Raw genomic sequence first — 16,916 nt, 5'->3', positions numbered from 1 at the left:
TGTTTTAGTTATTTTTTGGAAACGATGAGTCTTAGAAATTTAAACTGGGCCATATTCGATACTGGGAGTACAGTCAACTTTTACAAAGTAAAACAAGATGAACATGCGATTACCTGCAGTGTTAACGCGGTTCTTCCTGCTCTTCTTACTGATCCCATTTTCTCTTCACCCCACATTTCCTGCCTGCCCCTTCCCACCACATCTTTACCTTCTTGGGGAGGAAGAGTCGCCTCTCCCGGTTTTTGTGACACTTGGTCCTGTTTAAAACAGTAGGAGGGTTAGATCTGTGCACTAGACTGATAGCAGTTTTCACCTGGGCTGGTAATTCTCTGCCTTTCTCCCCTCTTCTTAGAAAACACAAAAGCTCCTTGAACACCGAGTGTGCCGGCCGAGCTTGCTTCCAGTCCAGTAGAGAGAATGGCCTCTCGGCTAGTCAGTGTTCCATGAGACAGCACAAACGCCGGGAGTACTGGCTAAATGTTTTCTGCAGCATGTGTCCAAAAGTTGAGAGAGAGGGAGACTGACTGGTTGATTGATTGATTGATTATGTGGGGAGCCAGAATTTAAATGTGCAACCAGAATCACCAGTAAACTCAAACATCTCTGTATTCTGTAACTTAAAGTAATCCCACGTGTAAGGACCAGTTGTGTTAAACTCATTCTTATCCCAAAATACGAATGTTTAACTGATGTTGATTTGTGTTATACTTAATATTAAATGGGTAAGACTAGAAGGGAAAGCGATTCTGCTCAAACCCTTATAGTTTGAGTTTGATAGACCTGCTGCTAAAAAATAAAAGGCCATATAAAGTAAACCAAAAATTAGCTGGCTACTCTGAGATGAGTAGGCATTTTAGTCTCTTCAAGATTTCTATCATACCTATTGCATATTTCATGTTACTGAAATACTATTACTTAAAACGTGCACAGAAATGTACTCTAAGAACACAAGCATTTTCTTTGTAAAATGTCACTTCACTGCAAATACAAGTGGTTACATGAAATAAATTCTAGATCAGAGAGACACCATGGGAAGAGTTTTGTCTCATCATGCTCACGTGATGAAGTTTTTCCATGCGGCAGCTTTGTGGACCCCACCTCAGGTGTGGAAGTAGCCGGAGCAGAGCCAAGAGCTGCACTGCGGCCCCACGCAGCCCTGACGCAGGCTCGCCGTGCTGTGGGAGAGCGGGTCTACTATAGGGTAGCGCCTCCAGTAGAGAGAGCATCTGCTGGGGAGTCTGCGCTGAGCTCCCTTTCTCTCCCTCCCCGGCTTGTCCTCTTCCCTCCCCACCTCCTCCTCCATCCAAATAGAAAAAGAAGCAGGACACCAGACACAGTGATGAAGTGACAGTAAAAACTTCCTCAGCTGGCTCACACAGGCTCGCACACACACACACACACACACACACACACACACACATACACATACACACATTAGTGCTATCATTTACAGATCTCAAGAGATGATTCTTTCTGCTATAATCCTCAACAGGGGAAAAAAGACAAGAAAAAGATCATACATAAAATGAATATACAATACAAACTACAAAATTATGGAAAACATCTTAAGCCTGTCTCTTTGCTATTATATATTAGGAAAAAGCATGACTTTTAGATTCTAAGATGCACATTTTTTTCATATTTTAGCTTTTCTGAAATCTCAATGCATCTTATGGTCACTGCCTGGCAGCTGTCCTGACATAGTTGTCATCGCCTGCACACATGCACCAAAACTTGCAGAGTGAGTGTCAGTGGCTTGTAAGAAAATCCCAGAGGTGCTCGTTGAAAACAGAATGCTGTATTTCTGACATTCTTGATGGCGTAGAGATTGATATTGTGTGGTAAAGCATGGATTCTGACAACTTGGGGTTGAAAAATAATTCAGAAGAATTAGACATTGAAAGTAAAAACATTTCAGGACTCCTTAAACTTATTTCAGTTTTCTTTTTAATGTAAGTATGAGTGATATATTAAAATCTGTCTAAGTATATCTAGGACAGCTTGTTCAGTTAGTCTAAAATAAAATTTCTAAGTGATAAAAATGTGTTCTTATAATTTAATTGCCAGGGTTTTTTCCTTAGTGGTACATAAAATGAATGTCTTATAATTGATAGACTCAGATTCAAAGAAATAGTCATTATTCTCTCCTTTGATAAAGATCTTAATCTCTTTCTACTTTTTTAATATTAAAATGCACTCTGAGGGGCCAGCCCGGTGGCGTAGCAGTTAAGCTTGGTGCACTCCACGTTGGCGTCCTAGGTTCATGGGTTTGGATCCTGGGCACAGACCTACACCACTCATCAAGCCATGCCTTGCCAGCAGCCCATAGAGGAAGACTGGCACAGATGTTAGCTCAAGGCCAGTCTTTCTCAAGGAAAAAGAGGAGGATTGGCAACAGATGTTATCTCAGGGCCAATCTTCCTCACCCCCCAAAAAAATTAAAAATGGAAAAGAAAGCACTATGATATTTTTAAGAACTAATAATTGCTGTTAAGCACTAAATGCTAGCAGTTCGTTAAGTGATCCATTCATTTATTTCAAAAATAGTCATTGAGCCCCTATTATGAGGCAGGCACTGTTCTAGAAGCTGGGAACACAGCAGTGAATAGAACTAAAGTCTGCTGTCACGAAGCGTATGTTCTAGGGAGGACAGGATACATTTAATGATAAATACTCATGTCAAGCAGTGAATACTAGGAAGAAAAATAAGGCTAGGTGGAGGGACAGAGAGTTGCGGGACTTTCTACTTTAGATAGGTTATTGAGGCAACATCTCTCTGAGAAGTGATAATTAAATAGGACTGGAAAGAAACAAGGGAACAGACCTTGCAGTCACATGGAGGGGCATTCCAAACAGAGAAACAGCAAATTCAAAGGCCTCGAGCCTGGAAAGTGTTTAGTTTATTTAAGGAACAGGGAGGAGACAAGTGTGCCTGGAACTGAATGAGTGGGAGAGAGAATAATACAACAAGTCTAGAAGGGAGGGTGTCTGTAGACCGTGAGAAGGGCTTGAGATAGTACTGCGATGCGAAGCCTCGGGAAGCTCTGGGCTGGAGGAGTAGATGAGCTTAAACTCACTCTGGCAGCCAGTCTACTTTTGCCTTCTCCAGAATGTCATATAGCTGGCATTATACGGTTTGTAGCCTTTTCAAATTGGCATCTTTGACTTAATAATATGCACTTCAGTTTCCTCCATATTGAATGTGAGTTCCTGTTGCTCCACATCCTTGTCAGCGTTTGGTATTGCCACTATTTTAGATTTGGCCATTCTAAAGGTATGTAGTGGTATCTCATTGTTGTTTTAATTTCCATTTCCCTATGACCTATGATGTGGAGCATCTTTTTTATGCTTATTTGCCATCTGTATGTCTTCTTTGGTGAGGTGTCTATTCAGGTCTTTAGCCCATTTTTTTAAATCAGGTTGTTCATTTTCTTTTTGTTGAGGTTTAAGAGTTCTTTGTATGTTTTGGATAATAGTCCTTTATCAGATATGTCTTTTGTAAATATTTTCTCTCAGCCTGTGGCTTGTCCTCTCATTCTCTTGATTAAGCTGCATCTTGAAGGATGATTAAATAGGCAAGAGGGAATCGCAGGCATGGAACAGCAGGAATAGCAATGATAACGACAGCTAAAATGTGAAGAGCACTTGCTGTGGGCCAAGCCCTGTGCTGAGCACATACACACGCGTAAAGTCGTTCAGTCTTCTCAGCATGAGAGGGGTGCTCTTTTTATCCGATTATGGATGTGTCAGCTGAGCTACAGCGAGGTTGGCTAACGTGCCCAAGGTTGTGTAGCTTGGAAGGGGGAGAGCCCACATTTCATCCTAGGCAGTCTGACTCCAGAGCCGCAGACCAGTTGGAACAGCCTGCTTAGAAAGTAGGGTTTGTGTTGAAGACTGGTTAGAGATGATTTCCTGTGGACTCCTGCCGGCTTGTTTAGGGCTTTAAATCTCAGGATAAGATGTTTGGATGTTAGATATAACTGTTTTTAGCAGTGAAACATTTTTTCAGACAAAATCACATTAAGAATCCCACGATTTACGGGCCAGCCCGGTAGCTCAGCGGTTAAGTGCGCACATTACGCTTTGGCGGTCCGTGGTTCGCCGGTTCAGATCCCGGGTGTGAACATGGCACCGCTTGTCAAGCCATGCTGTGGTAAGCATCCTACATAGAAAGTAGAGGAAGATGAGCACTATGTTAGCTCAGGGCCAGTCTTCCTTAGCAGAAAGAGGAGGATTGGTGGCAGATGTTAGCTCAGGCCTAATCTTCCTCAAAAAAACAAAAAAAAAGAATCCTATGATTTAAAACAATAAACAGGTTTCTTTGGTCGGTTAAATCATCTGTGGCACCCCTGACTATAGATGTGTGGAGTTTAAAAATCACTGCCACAGGCACTGGGCACGCTGAGGAATTTTGTATAGTTAGGGGTGAGGGAAGGTGCATTATGATGAGAGGGGAGCTCTAGTGGGACACACAACCACCTGTACAGAGGGAAGTTTGGAAGCGGACTGTTTATAGTTATTAGACTATGGTAGTTTGAGGATAATGTGGTATGAGGGCCTATCCTAAGATAGCAAATGGGAATAAGAGAGAAATGATGATAATAGGAGTGTTTTTTTTTTTAACAGAAAGTTAATAACACTTGTTTGGTGATTGGATAGTGAACGGGAGAGAGCTAAAACTTGTGTCTCTAAATGACCAAGAGAATGCGAGGGCCAGTCAGACAGACAAGAAAACTGTAAGAGCAAGTTTCCTTTGACAGAGAAATAATGAGGTCAATGTGTGACTTGTTGAATTTGAAATGGTAGTGAAATATTCAATGCATAATGCCTAGTAGGAAATCAAAGAAAATGAAACTGCCATAAGAGAGGACGAAATAAGTAAAGATAAAGATTTCGGAGTCAGCAACATTAAGATGATAGCTAACATCATGAGAAGGAAAGAAATTGCCAAATGCCAAGAATTGAAAGAGGCTGCCAAATGATCAATAACCAAACCTCAGAAAGAGCTGGAGTGAAATCCTCAAGGAGGAGCTGAGATGTCTGTTTAAACATGGCAGATTGCCCACACGGTTTATTTGTGCTTCTTCCTTGACCCCACTAGAATGACAGTGAAGTCATAAAAAAGGCATCAAGCCACAAGGACAAGAGAGCAAGAGAAGAGATGGAAGTGGTAGCTGACTGAGTCAAGTCACCTGGACAGGAGAATACTAATGAGAAGTGAGCTGAGTGATCTCATTGGGCCTCCCCAGAAAGGGTCAGAAATTAGCATGAGGAACCCCAGAAGGCAGGCATGAAGCGGGAGCTGAAAACGGGAATCACCTGAAAGTCTGTAAGGAGCAGTGACCCTCAGGTGCTCACTCACCGCTGGGTGACTGACTGCTTCTCCATTTGATACACGATGAGGGGTTTGTTTGTTTGTGTTTGTTCGTTGGTGACAGTGACTGACTGAAGCCCAGCAGAGCAGAGCTGAAGCTCAATACTGAAAGTGGAGGAGAGCCTGCACACTGAAAGGTGAGACTTCCCCTCCGCCCTTCACCGCCAGTCTCGTGCTATGCAGGAAACTGGAGCATCCTTCTCTGAAGAAACTGAGTAGTCCCAGAGAAAATACCTACTGATAATAACGTTTTAGAGCTAAATGATCTTAAAGTGAAGCCCACCAGGTAGCAAAGTCCCAATTGTCCCACACAGAGCTTCTGGTGAGCTTTTTATTGGCTGGCTCTTTAATATAACTGGACAGCCAGTAACTGCCAGACATTGGAGGAAAAATATCCAACATGGAAAATAAAATCCAAAACCATCAGAAATAGAGACAATGAATAAGCAGAAGAAAACTTTACACAAACACAGACACCCCTTCAGAGAGAGAAGAGCGGAAACTGTCCAAGAGGAACAAACAATCAAAGAACAAGAACAAGTTCTTGAAATTAAAAATATAATAATCATGATAAAAGTTCTGTGGAGGGGTTTTAAGATAAAAGCCAAGAAAATCTATAAACAGTCAGATAAAGAGAGGAGCAATAGAGGAGAAAAGAGGGAGAAAAGTACAGAATCAGTTAGTAGAGCCAACTAAAAGGAGTTCCAGGAAGAAAGAACAATGAAACCAAAGGAAATGAAATTATCAAAGAAATAATGCAAGAAAATTTCCCAGAACTAAAGGATGTAAATCTCCATATTAAAAGGTCCATAACAATGAATGAATAAAAATGCACACCAAGGCACATTATTGTGAAATTAGTAGACATCGTAGATTAAGAGAAAATTATATACATTTAAGGTCACGTCCCAAGGATTGCAGTTCGTGTGGTGTCTGACTGAAGGGGCAACAGTGAAAGTTAGAAGACAGTGGTACATGCCATCATCATTCAGAATGAAATCATTTCGACCTTGACTTCTATATGCAGCCCAGCAACCACTCAGGTGACAGGGTAGACTAGGGACGTCTTAGACAGGCATAGTCCGAAAACATTTACTTCTCACGCAGCTCTTACCAGGAAACCACCAGACGATTTGGTCTAAATTCAATGAAATCCAATAGGTATTTGAGCGCTTGCTCTTTTTTTTTCAGCATGACAGCCTGCATATAATAAGTATTATATGAATATTTATAGATTTACATGGAAAGGTTCAGGAAACAGATGATTTAAGATGCAGTGCATACCATTGGCAAGTTTGCAGTCTACTGATCCTGAATAACTGGTAAAAAACTGTATACAAAGACAAGAAGTACAAGTGTTCTCAGAAAGTTAGAAACCACAGTGGGGATTTGGGGAATGGAGAGTGCAAATCAGATTGGAAGCAGGGTTTCGTGAAGGGAGTTATTATTTGAGACAGTTCTCATAAAATAGATCAGATTTCGATAAGCAGGTATGGGGAGAAAAGCTTTCAGACAGAAACAGTATAACCAAAAGCACAGAAATGGAAAGCTCCATTCAACATGACCTTTGATGTAAGTAGTCCAATGCCGCTGGAATGAAAGAAAGTTAGGGAAGAAAAGAGTGAAAGTTAAGTTCAGACCATTTTATAGAGAGGCACAGCAGCCAAGCTGAAGGTGAATGGGTCATCCTCTGTTCGTTAGGCAAAATGGGAGTCTTCGGAAGATTTCGATCCGGAGAGCCGTCTTTTAGGATGATTAATCCAGCAGATTTTTCATGTTCTCCCTGCTAGGGGGAGCCCATTGACAGGTGGAAAGTCTTTTCTCTAAGTTCAGTACCTCCCTTACCTCTTGGCATCGACTAGACACACAAATATTTGTTGAACTAAAGTTTACATGAATATAACAAAAGAGAACTTCAAGGAAAAGGCAGAGTGATGAGCACTTGTTACTATACGAGGTCAGGCAGGATGGGGATTATTTGTAATGAGAGATGAGGAAGTTACAAGGCACCATGGGAAGGCATTTCAGGTGAGTGGTTGGGGCGGTCAGATAGTTAGGAGTTTAAGAGTAAATGAGTGGTGGAGTGATCAAGTAAATATTTATTCTTGGGAGCAATTTGACAAAGCACTGAGAAGCCCTCTTCTCTGCTTGGATAGCACCCTTGCCACGCTATTTTCCAATTGTCTTGTGTGTCTTTCCTGCTAGACTGAATTTCTTGAGGCTGGGAAATTTCTTTCCCACTGACTGTTTCTATTAGGTCTGGAAAATAGTGAGCTCTCACGGAATCACGGAGAGCTCAAAGAAAGGATTAACTTGAGTTGGGTTGCAGTGCTGAGCAAAAGTAAAAGGTTGTGATAGCTGAGTTTTTAAGATCTTGGGTGTTTTGTAGTAGAGAAACACTGAACACATATGTAAGCACTGAAGGAGAAAGACAGCAATCTATGTTGGATCTTGCATAATGTTTCTACTTGCTCAAATTAACTAAAATTTTACTTTAAAAACATTTTTGGTTTTTAATAGGTCCATTTCAATTACTTCTTGTCATTTCCCCCAAAGTGTCAAATTGAGTACCGCTTCAAGGAGTCGGGAATATTTGTTCTGAGGTCAGTTTCTTCACAAACGGGCCTGGATCATGCGGCTCCACTTCAGTTATATTTCAAAAGGTGACAAGTTGACATTTTTATTAAGCTGTATAATGTTCTATTAGTTATGTTCTTATAGCTCGTAATTCTGATTTGCAAGAAATCTCTGTGAGAGTCAGGGAAAAGGAGAGTCACTCTGGCAGACTTCCGCGGTGATACATAAATTGCCCTTTATATTTCTCTGTAGGGCTTCCTGTACAGAATGAGTATATAAATATTACATATCTGAAAAGATACTGAAGGTAAATATTTTAGCAAGTATATTTTTAACCCATCTGCCTTAATTAAATTTCATTGGCATATTTCTGGGACTTATCTCTGGTAGTTCAGGGTTTTTTCAGCTGAAAATTATACTACTTTTTTTCCCCCAATCAGAAGCCACATATTTATAGGATATTGCCTTGTGTAGGTGACAGTACTGTAGGACATTCTTTTTGATGTGCCTATAAAACCATAAGCTTTGCTTTTCTTTAGTTAAACTAAGTTCCAGAGAAAACTTAGGGAATCTAACCAAGTCCTAGGTCATTGCCAACTGAGAAAATCTTGGGGCAGGTCCATATCAAGCTTTCCAGCAGGGTTGCAAACACAGATCCCAAGAGGAGCTGGGGGTCTGGCGACAGGGAATTGCATATGCCCCATCTCAAGTGGGCAGCCTTGCCATGCCCAGTGGATTATAGCCTCATGGGAATGTGGGTGTAGAATTCTAGATCTTCTGATGTTTTAGTAAAGGCAGGATATATAGCTTTTTTTTTCTTTGCGTTTCTGGATTCTTAAATCTTGGCAGCAAAGTAAAAATGTTTAAAAACATTATGCAGCTCTCCCAACCCCCTAAAAAGCCATTTCCAGGCCCTTGGGTTGCCTGCTGGCATCTTCTGCTCTTACCAGGAATTTGACCACCTCTCGCATCTCCCTGCCTGGGTCCGGCCACAGTCACCTCTCCCCTGGGCTCCTGTGGTCGCCTCCCAACTTCCCTCTGTGCCCGTGTTTGCTCCCCCAAGGTCTGTTCTCAGCACAGCAGCTGTGGTGATGCTGCTAAAATCAGATGTCAGTCAGATCCTGTCATTGCTGTTTGCTCCATGAGACTGCTGAGAGCTCCACACAGGGTCTCAGCCCCTCCTCTTGCAGTCACCTTGAGCAGAAAATAACGGCTCCAATATCAGGCTCACCCTCTGGGATTCCTTCTTCTTCTGGGTCTTGGTTCTTCTTCTGGGTCTTGGTTCTACAAATGTCTGCTTCCTTGTTCGCTCTCTGATGCCTTCAAAGAGGTGGAGAGAGAAAGAGAGTGTGAGAAGGAGGGAGAAGGCAGACGGAGGAAGAGAGCCCTCAGCTTTTCTGGTTGTTCTCTGCACGCAGGAGGGTTCATCTGGAGCAACCTCTTCAGCCAGTGCTGGAAACAGAACTCCTCTTGACAGTCCACTTTGTAACCTAGTAACTCTCTACAGGGCAGTAAAACTGGAGGAGGAAATGCGTGTATGAAACATGGAAGTGTTGACTAGACAGAAGCAAAAGTGAAAGGGATGATAATGAAGGTAGAGAAAAGGTGGAGAGAATTCCAGTGTCCTCCCTCACAAAAAAAAGGAGAGAGAGTCTGAGAGGGAAGAGACTGAAAAGAGTACCAGAATGAAAAGCATTAAATGCAAAAATTACATTGTCACGTGCAGAGGCTGCCATTTAATGTCCCTTCTGAAGTGCCTAAATTAACCATATTGAAGGTATCGCTTACTCAGCAAATAAGACCTCACTGACTCCTTAACATTTATGGAATGCCTAGGAATACTTAAGGCATTTTACAGAGAAGACGTTTCCCCTGCCCTGTAGGCCTGCCCTATAAAACAGGCAGTTTGAAAGAGCAGAAAATAACAAGTCCAGAGCAGAAGGCAGTAAAGTATTGAAAATTGATGGGCTAGTTTTCTTTCTTTCTCTCTCTTTTTTTGGCTGAATTTTTTACTGTACTGTTCAGCCAAAGTGGAACATGAGCGTTATATTCGGAATATAAAGTCAATATGGTAATGATTTTTGAAATATTTATAATCAAAATTGTTAGTGATAAAATGACAAGAAGAGAAATCTTTTTTTTTATTTTATTGATGTCATAATAGTTTATAACACTGTGAAATTTCAGTTCTACGTTATTATTTGTCTGTCACCATATATGTGTGCCCCTTTGTCCCTTATGGTCACCCTCCAACTCATTTTAGTTCGACAGAGATTTGTTGAGCCTAATGCCTACGACGTCTCAGGTACTGTAACGTATATTGGGGCATCAGGATGAGTAAGTCAGACTCCTTGCCCTTTAGAGACTCACAGACTCAGAGGAGAAACAATGATGTAAACAAGTGTCCCTTTACAGAGGAGGGAATTATTGCTCGAGAAAAGAAAAGGAAGGAAGCTAATTGTCAGGTGCCTTCTCGTTGTTAGATAGTATTAGGATGTTCACAAGAACCCTACAGAGGATATTTTAGAGAAGAACACGGAACCTCAGAGAAGTTCAGTGCTTTGCGTAAAGTCACACAGCTAATAAGAGTCAGAATCAGAATTCTAGCCTGGGGCAATCTGATTCCACAACTCTTGTTCATTTTTGTGCTCTGTGGGAGGAAAACTAAAGCAGAACATTCTCTGAAGAGAGGGTTAGGTAAGAGTTTTTCTGAATTCTTAAAATGTATACTAAGTTTCTTCTTTATAAAATGGTCTTCTATAATAAGGGTATTGAATGCTATAAATTTTCGTCTACTCTAGAGATAGTATGAAGAATTGTTTGCTCACATGCAGACTTGTGAGAGCCATTGAAGATTTTTAAGCAGAAGAGTAGATGTGATCAATGTTTGTGCTTTCAAAAGAAAAGTCTGGTGGCCGAGTAGATGATGGATTGAGATAGCAAGAAATTGGGAACCAGAAGACCAGCTAGTATTCCGTTTTAATAATCCAGGCAAGAGACGATAGAGATCTGGGCTATAGCTATATTAATTATAACAACTCCCTTTGATTGGACAGTCGGTATGTATTAGGGGCCACATCACGTGCTTTGGTGGCATTAATATATCCTCACCTGAACCCCTGAGATAGATACTGTTCTAATCATCCCCATTTTACAGATGAGACTGAGAGACCTCCTCAAGTTCACACAGCTGGTAAGTGTGAAGGCAGGATCTGAAAGCAAGCCCTCTGACTCCCGAGCCCACACACTAACCACCACCTTATATTGCTTTCTTGTAACCGAGCAGAGGAATGGAGCAAAATTGGCTGACTTGAGAAGTAGGCATATGAGTAGAGGACTTAAAATGTACTCTTGTACAAAAAACATACTTTTGAAACGGAATACACTGCTGTTTAGAGGACCTCAGATTAGGGTCCTAGATTACCAAGTTTCTGTATAGCTGCCCCCAACATCCCATTGGTATACAGTCCACCATAGGCCATTAATAAGTGTTCACTCCTTCTCGGATTTTTCCCCTTCTTTATAAACTTTGATTTTCTGCAGCTATTTTTTATACTGCTTCTCTGATTTTCTCTTAATCACACCTAGTCAACCACATACTCAGTCTTTTTCTTCCTGCTTCTCAGCTGCCTCTTGATCCGTTCCTCGCAGACCTCTCCTAGTCTCCCTCGTAAGTTGTCCTAATAGAGTTCTAGCCCTGCGCGTCCTGCTTGGTGACCGCTAGCCACAAGGGGCTACGGAGCCTTCAAAATGTGCCTCATCTGACTGATGGGCTGAATTTTTCATTTTATTCAGTTTTGCTTAGTTTAAATTTAAAAACTGACTATTTATTATTGGAAAACTTTTTAAGTATGTTTGGAATAACTCAGGTACATGGATCTACTTTTTCAACTGTAAATTTTATGAGGTCTACATAAGATCAAGTATTTCCAATGAATATTTAACATCAGAATTGACATGTGCTATCAGTGTAAAAGGCACCTCAGATTTTGAAAGCTTAGTACAAAAAGAAACTAAGATATCTCAATCATTATTTTTATATTGATTACATATTGAGATAATATTTTTGATATATTGAGTTAAATAAAAAATTAAAATTAGCTTCGTTTCTTTTTAGTATTTTATTGTGGCTACTGAACAACTTTTAATTCCATTATGTGGTTTGCATTAAATTTCTGTTGGATGATGTTGCTGTTACTATTTATTTCTGAGATGCCTTAACACTCTGCTTACTATTTATTATTGCAAATTACCACATTTTAAATGATGTGTGTGTTTCTCAGTTTGTAAGTTTCTTGTGGGTAAGCGTTTTGAGGGTCTTTTATGTCTTTGAGGTCTTAACACCTGGTGCCTGGCACATAGATGTACAGTAGACACTTACTGAATGGAAGCCCCTCTTTTGCTGACTTTTTGCACATGGCTTCCACACTGTCTGCCATTCTTCACTGTCCCTGCCAATTAAATTCCAGCTGCCAGGAGCGTCTTGGAGCCACCACTTGGACACCACCAGACACAGAGTGAATATGGCCCTGAAGAATAAATAGCTTTTTAGTTTTCTCTGAGCTCAAGGCCTACAGATGGTAGGTGCTTAGTCAGTAGCAAATGCGTGATTTGTGCTTCTTGGCTTTTTACTTCTGTGCCAACTAGAGCTCTAGGAGGGTCTAGAGGGATTCAAAACTTAGTTCTGTGGACTTGCAGCTTTCTACTAGGATGCATTCCAAAGCAACTGCTAATGAATTTGGAATTATCATCACTATCATTTCCATCTGTTAGCACAGATAGTCAAGAATCGATGTAACTGATGTGCTTTATTTGGAGCATAAGTAATTAAAAGAAAAAATCATCGCTTTGTAAACCATGTTTGAGTCATCTTACTATTATGGGAGTCTTTGTACTTTGAAAATGGGGTGGGCTTTCTTGTTCTTGCTGCAATTGGTATGTTTAAGGAGAGAAAACAAAAACCGTGAATCCATTCACAAAATATACTTTTAAAATTATTCACTCATTTTTTTAGTGTTCCTATGTATGAGAGAGAGAGGTAGAGAGAGAAACTAACTTGTTTAGGCATGATTGACAATTTTCTTTTATTTCTGTCTACTTATTGCTTTGGATAAACCTACTGGAATACTGCCAAAAATTCAGGTGGCTGAATACTAATTTTGCTGAAATTAGATGGAGCAGCCATCCTCTGCCAATTTTCTGTCTAAATTATGCAGAAATTTGCCTCTTGTAAGGCATAAATCTGGTCAAAAATAGAGTCCTAATTTTCTAGTTAGTCAGTAAGACCTTCAGCAGACTAATTATTCTTGTTTCAGCTTTTACTTTTTATGTAGGAAAAGAAATGAAAGAAAAATGAAATGTAAAAGTTACTAGCCATTTTTCTCGTGACCCAGATGTAGATTTGCAAAGTTAAAGAGCATAACATTCATAACTTGTCTGATACAAAGAGGACTGAGCATTAGAAAACAATTAGTACATCTTCCAAACGTATGATAGTTACTGCATAATTACTCACAGAATGGTCAGTAACGGAATACAAAGGGTTATCTCTTAGCTAATCCTCGAGTAATGGAATTGGTGTATCTCTGATTTTTCTCTTAGCCTTCCAGGGTTTAGAAGAATGAGACAAAAGTGATTATGGGAGCTAGAGAGAGCCGCTGGAGGCCAGCAAGGAAAAGGAGACCTTATCTTAAGCAATTAATCAAGAAACTCATAGTGTGGGACAATTATTCAGAGCTAATTCTAAAATAGCTTTAGAGCCCCAGGTCTTGAGATAGTTTCTCCAGAATTTTGTCAAGGTCATTTAGAGCATTGGGATAAAGGTTGACTGTACCTAGGAGTATGTGCAATATGAAAACATAGCATCAAACAACTTAAATGTAGGTGTAATTTTTTACTTTATTTGCATTTTTATGGCAGTAAACTGTGCAAAATAGAACAAGGCATCATCCCAAAGACAAACAGCCTTTCTCCATCCACTTGCTTAAGTGCACTGGCCTCTGGCATCTGTCTGTTTCACCGTGTGAAGGTTGTCTGGTAATGCTGATCATCAGGCTTAGTGATTGTTTTTATTTGTATGTAATTTCATATAATAATTGGTTTCCTGTTGGACATGGTTGTTTTAAATCCGACCAGTCTTTTAAGCTTCACATTGCGGTTACTTTTTTTCCCATTGGTGGAATAAAGTGCTGTTACTTTCTGGTTCTTCGGCTTGTCTTATCTAGTCGTTTATCATGTTCATCTGCACAGTGAGCATTTTAAGACTTTTCCTTAGCTTTCTTTACCTGCCTGACTCAGGCTTTTCCTTTCTTCTAATTGAGGTTCCCTGCTGAAAACTCGCAGGTGGATTCCCCTTGTGCTCAGACACGCTCCAGATCCCTCAGTGCTGGAGACCAGGCCTGCTTGCCCTCCCACACGCCCTTCCACTCGACGCTTTTCAACCCAGGCCAGCCCGCCTTCTTCTCCTCACCCGGCCTGCGAGTCTGTTCCACAGCAGGGCCTTGCCCTCGCTCGCTCTTTTCCCTGAAGTCCTTCTTCAAAAGCTCATCCCGTGGCTGTAGTTTACTCCAGTCTGCTCTCGGCTGACACATCACTTCCTCAATGACTCTTTTATCTAAAGTAGCCCTTTTCTTCCCCATACACGTGATCGTATTTTATTCTCTTCCTGAGATTAATCACTGTGAATTATCGTTTCTATTATTTGTTGCCCATCACCCTACCAGCATGTAAAGTCCATAGAAGAGAAATCTTGTTTTGTGTTCGCTTACATCTGTATTGCCTGCTGTACATAGAGGGTGATAAGTATTTGTTGGATGAATGAATGAATGAGTGAGTGAGTGAGTGAGACTGTCTTTACTCCGTGGTACACACCTTACCCTACTGCCCTCCGGCTTTTGCCCCCACCACTAGACTGACGCTGTTCACTCACGTCACCAGTAACTTCAGTAGTATTCTTTACCCAGCTGCTGGAGTCATTTTTTTCAAAAGCAGATCAAGCTATTTTAAAACGATCAGTGACTTCCCGTTAACCTTTAAGTACAACCCAAATGCTTTACCATGACCCGTGAGGCCTGTCTAGCAGTACAGCCCATCTGGTTCCATCCTCCCCTCACTTTCTCCACTCTTGCCACACGGGCTTCCTTTCAGTGCCTCAGACGTGCAACCTCAGTATGCATAGGGCTGTTCCACAGGCTGTTCCCTGGGCTGTGGCTTGTCTCTGTTCTCATTATTCAGATCTCTGTGTAAACAGTCAGTATTCACATAGTTTCGTCATCCTCTCTAAGAAAGTGGCCTTCTACCTCACTGCTGCCTCCCTAGTTGTCATTTTCTATTGCTTTACTCGACTTATCTATTTCATAGCACTGCCATGGATCTTAGTACTTTTGGGGAGATACTTGATGCTTTTCTGACCTTTGGCACAATTGAATACTCCTAGTTGTTGAAACTTTCCTTGCTCATGCTCGCTTATGCTTTCTCTTCTAGTTTTCTCACAACTTATCAGCTAGTCCATCTCCTTCTCCTTCTCAAGCTCCACTTCTGCCTCAACTTTAAATTTTGGTGTGTCCCAAAATGTCTGTCTGTGCTTCTCTGCTCCTCTGCTCTCTGTATTTCCCTAGATGACCTTCCTTATACCCGTGGCTCCAACCACCACACCGCCACATGGTTGATAAGAGCTTTTGTTCAACACATAGTAAGGGCATTCTCTGGGTTAGCTCCTGTTTAGACACTGGGAATACAGTCTAGAAGATACAGTCCCTGCCCTCAGAAAGCTTATGTTTTAGTAGGTGAAACAAAAAATAGCTCAGCATTAAATCATATAGCGCTTGGTAGGAGTGAGCACAGTGGAGATAATGCAGGGTGTGAAAGTGATTGGGAGGCAAGTAGATTGCAGACTGCTGCAATCAGAGAAGACCTCTCGGAGGAGGCAGCTATGGAGATCTGAATAAAATGAGAGAAGATGCCATGAGAAGACCTGAAGGAAGAACTTCCAGGCCAGGGGAGACTATTGGGAATCAGCTTGGCAGGATGGGGGAACTCCAAGAAGCCCAGTGTAGTCTGAGAAGAGGAGCAGAGAGTGAGGGTGGGGCAGTACCTTCTAGGACTTCCGGGGCCACAGTAAGGAGCTGTGTGTTCCAATGGTGATGGGAAGGCACTGGAGGCCTTTGAGCAGGAAATGGCTTCCTGGAGCGCTTGGAGTTGGAGAGAGTCAGTTCTAGGCTCGCCCATCACATGGCCCTAATAGTGATACACAGCGGTCATATTTAGCTTTTTCTTAGCCAAAACTGTTTATTTGCAAAATCACACAAATGTGGTGTCATAAGTGATATTCATCCCTCAGACATTGTGACTTCCTGACATACCTTTTATCAAGGAAAATTTAAGTGAAGTTCCAAGTAGTTTTAGTGTTAAGTACAGTACTTTTTAATTCTGATGTTTAAGAACTTTAAACCTATATTTGATGCGTGCGGTAACTTTATATCACTCATTGTTCGATAATCTGTGCTTCCCCCGCTCCCCCAATCCATGCCAGGAAAGAGTTAATTATAATTTCATAGCATTTGTCTAGTAATTTTCGTACCATTGTGAATTGCCTATTTTGTGGCTTGTATATGGATGGTTTCTTAGAGTGTTTTTGTTTTGAGCCCCCAAATTTTGAGACCAACAGCAGATTTTACGGGCTGTCTCCTCAACATGAGGATCTTTGGAGTCGGTGCAATGAGACAAGGATAGATACATAAAAATCAGAAGCCTAAATGCTAATTTTCTTTTCACCTATCAGATTTATCATGTGGTGCTCAACTAATGTTTCTCTTACCATTTCCACCTAGAGTCATCCTAAATTTGGTCTTCTTTCTGATCTTGCTTCTTAACAGCCATTGTGTGATTATGCTGAGCTTGTTTTTTTTCTAGTGGTTTTGTTAAAACTGCTAGGATTATACATGCGTAGTTGGAGGAGAGAGGAAAA

At 41.2% G+C, this 16,916-nt stretch overlaps 1 protein-coding gene across 1 annotated transcript in view; it reads left to right on the top strand.

The window, feature by feature from the left end:
- TAF3 (TATA-box binding protein associated factor 3) overlaps positions 1-16,916 on the top strand; it is a 177,036-nt gene that overhangs the window by 100,604 nt on the left and 59,516 nt on the right. The gene's annotated exons all lie outside the window — the stretch shown is intronic.

This window comes from Equus quagga, chromosome 12 (genome assembly GCF_021613505.1).
Source record: "Equus quagga isolate Etosha38 chromosome 12, UCLA_HA_Equagga_1.0, whole genome shotgun sequence".
In the NCBI taxonomy this organism is placed as follows: domain Eukaryota; kingdom Metazoa; phylum Chordata; class Mammalia; order Perissodactyla; family Equidae; genus Equus; species Equus quagga.
Note: the sequence above shows the minus strand (reverse complement) of the source record. Positions and strands in the feature narration are given on the sequence as shown.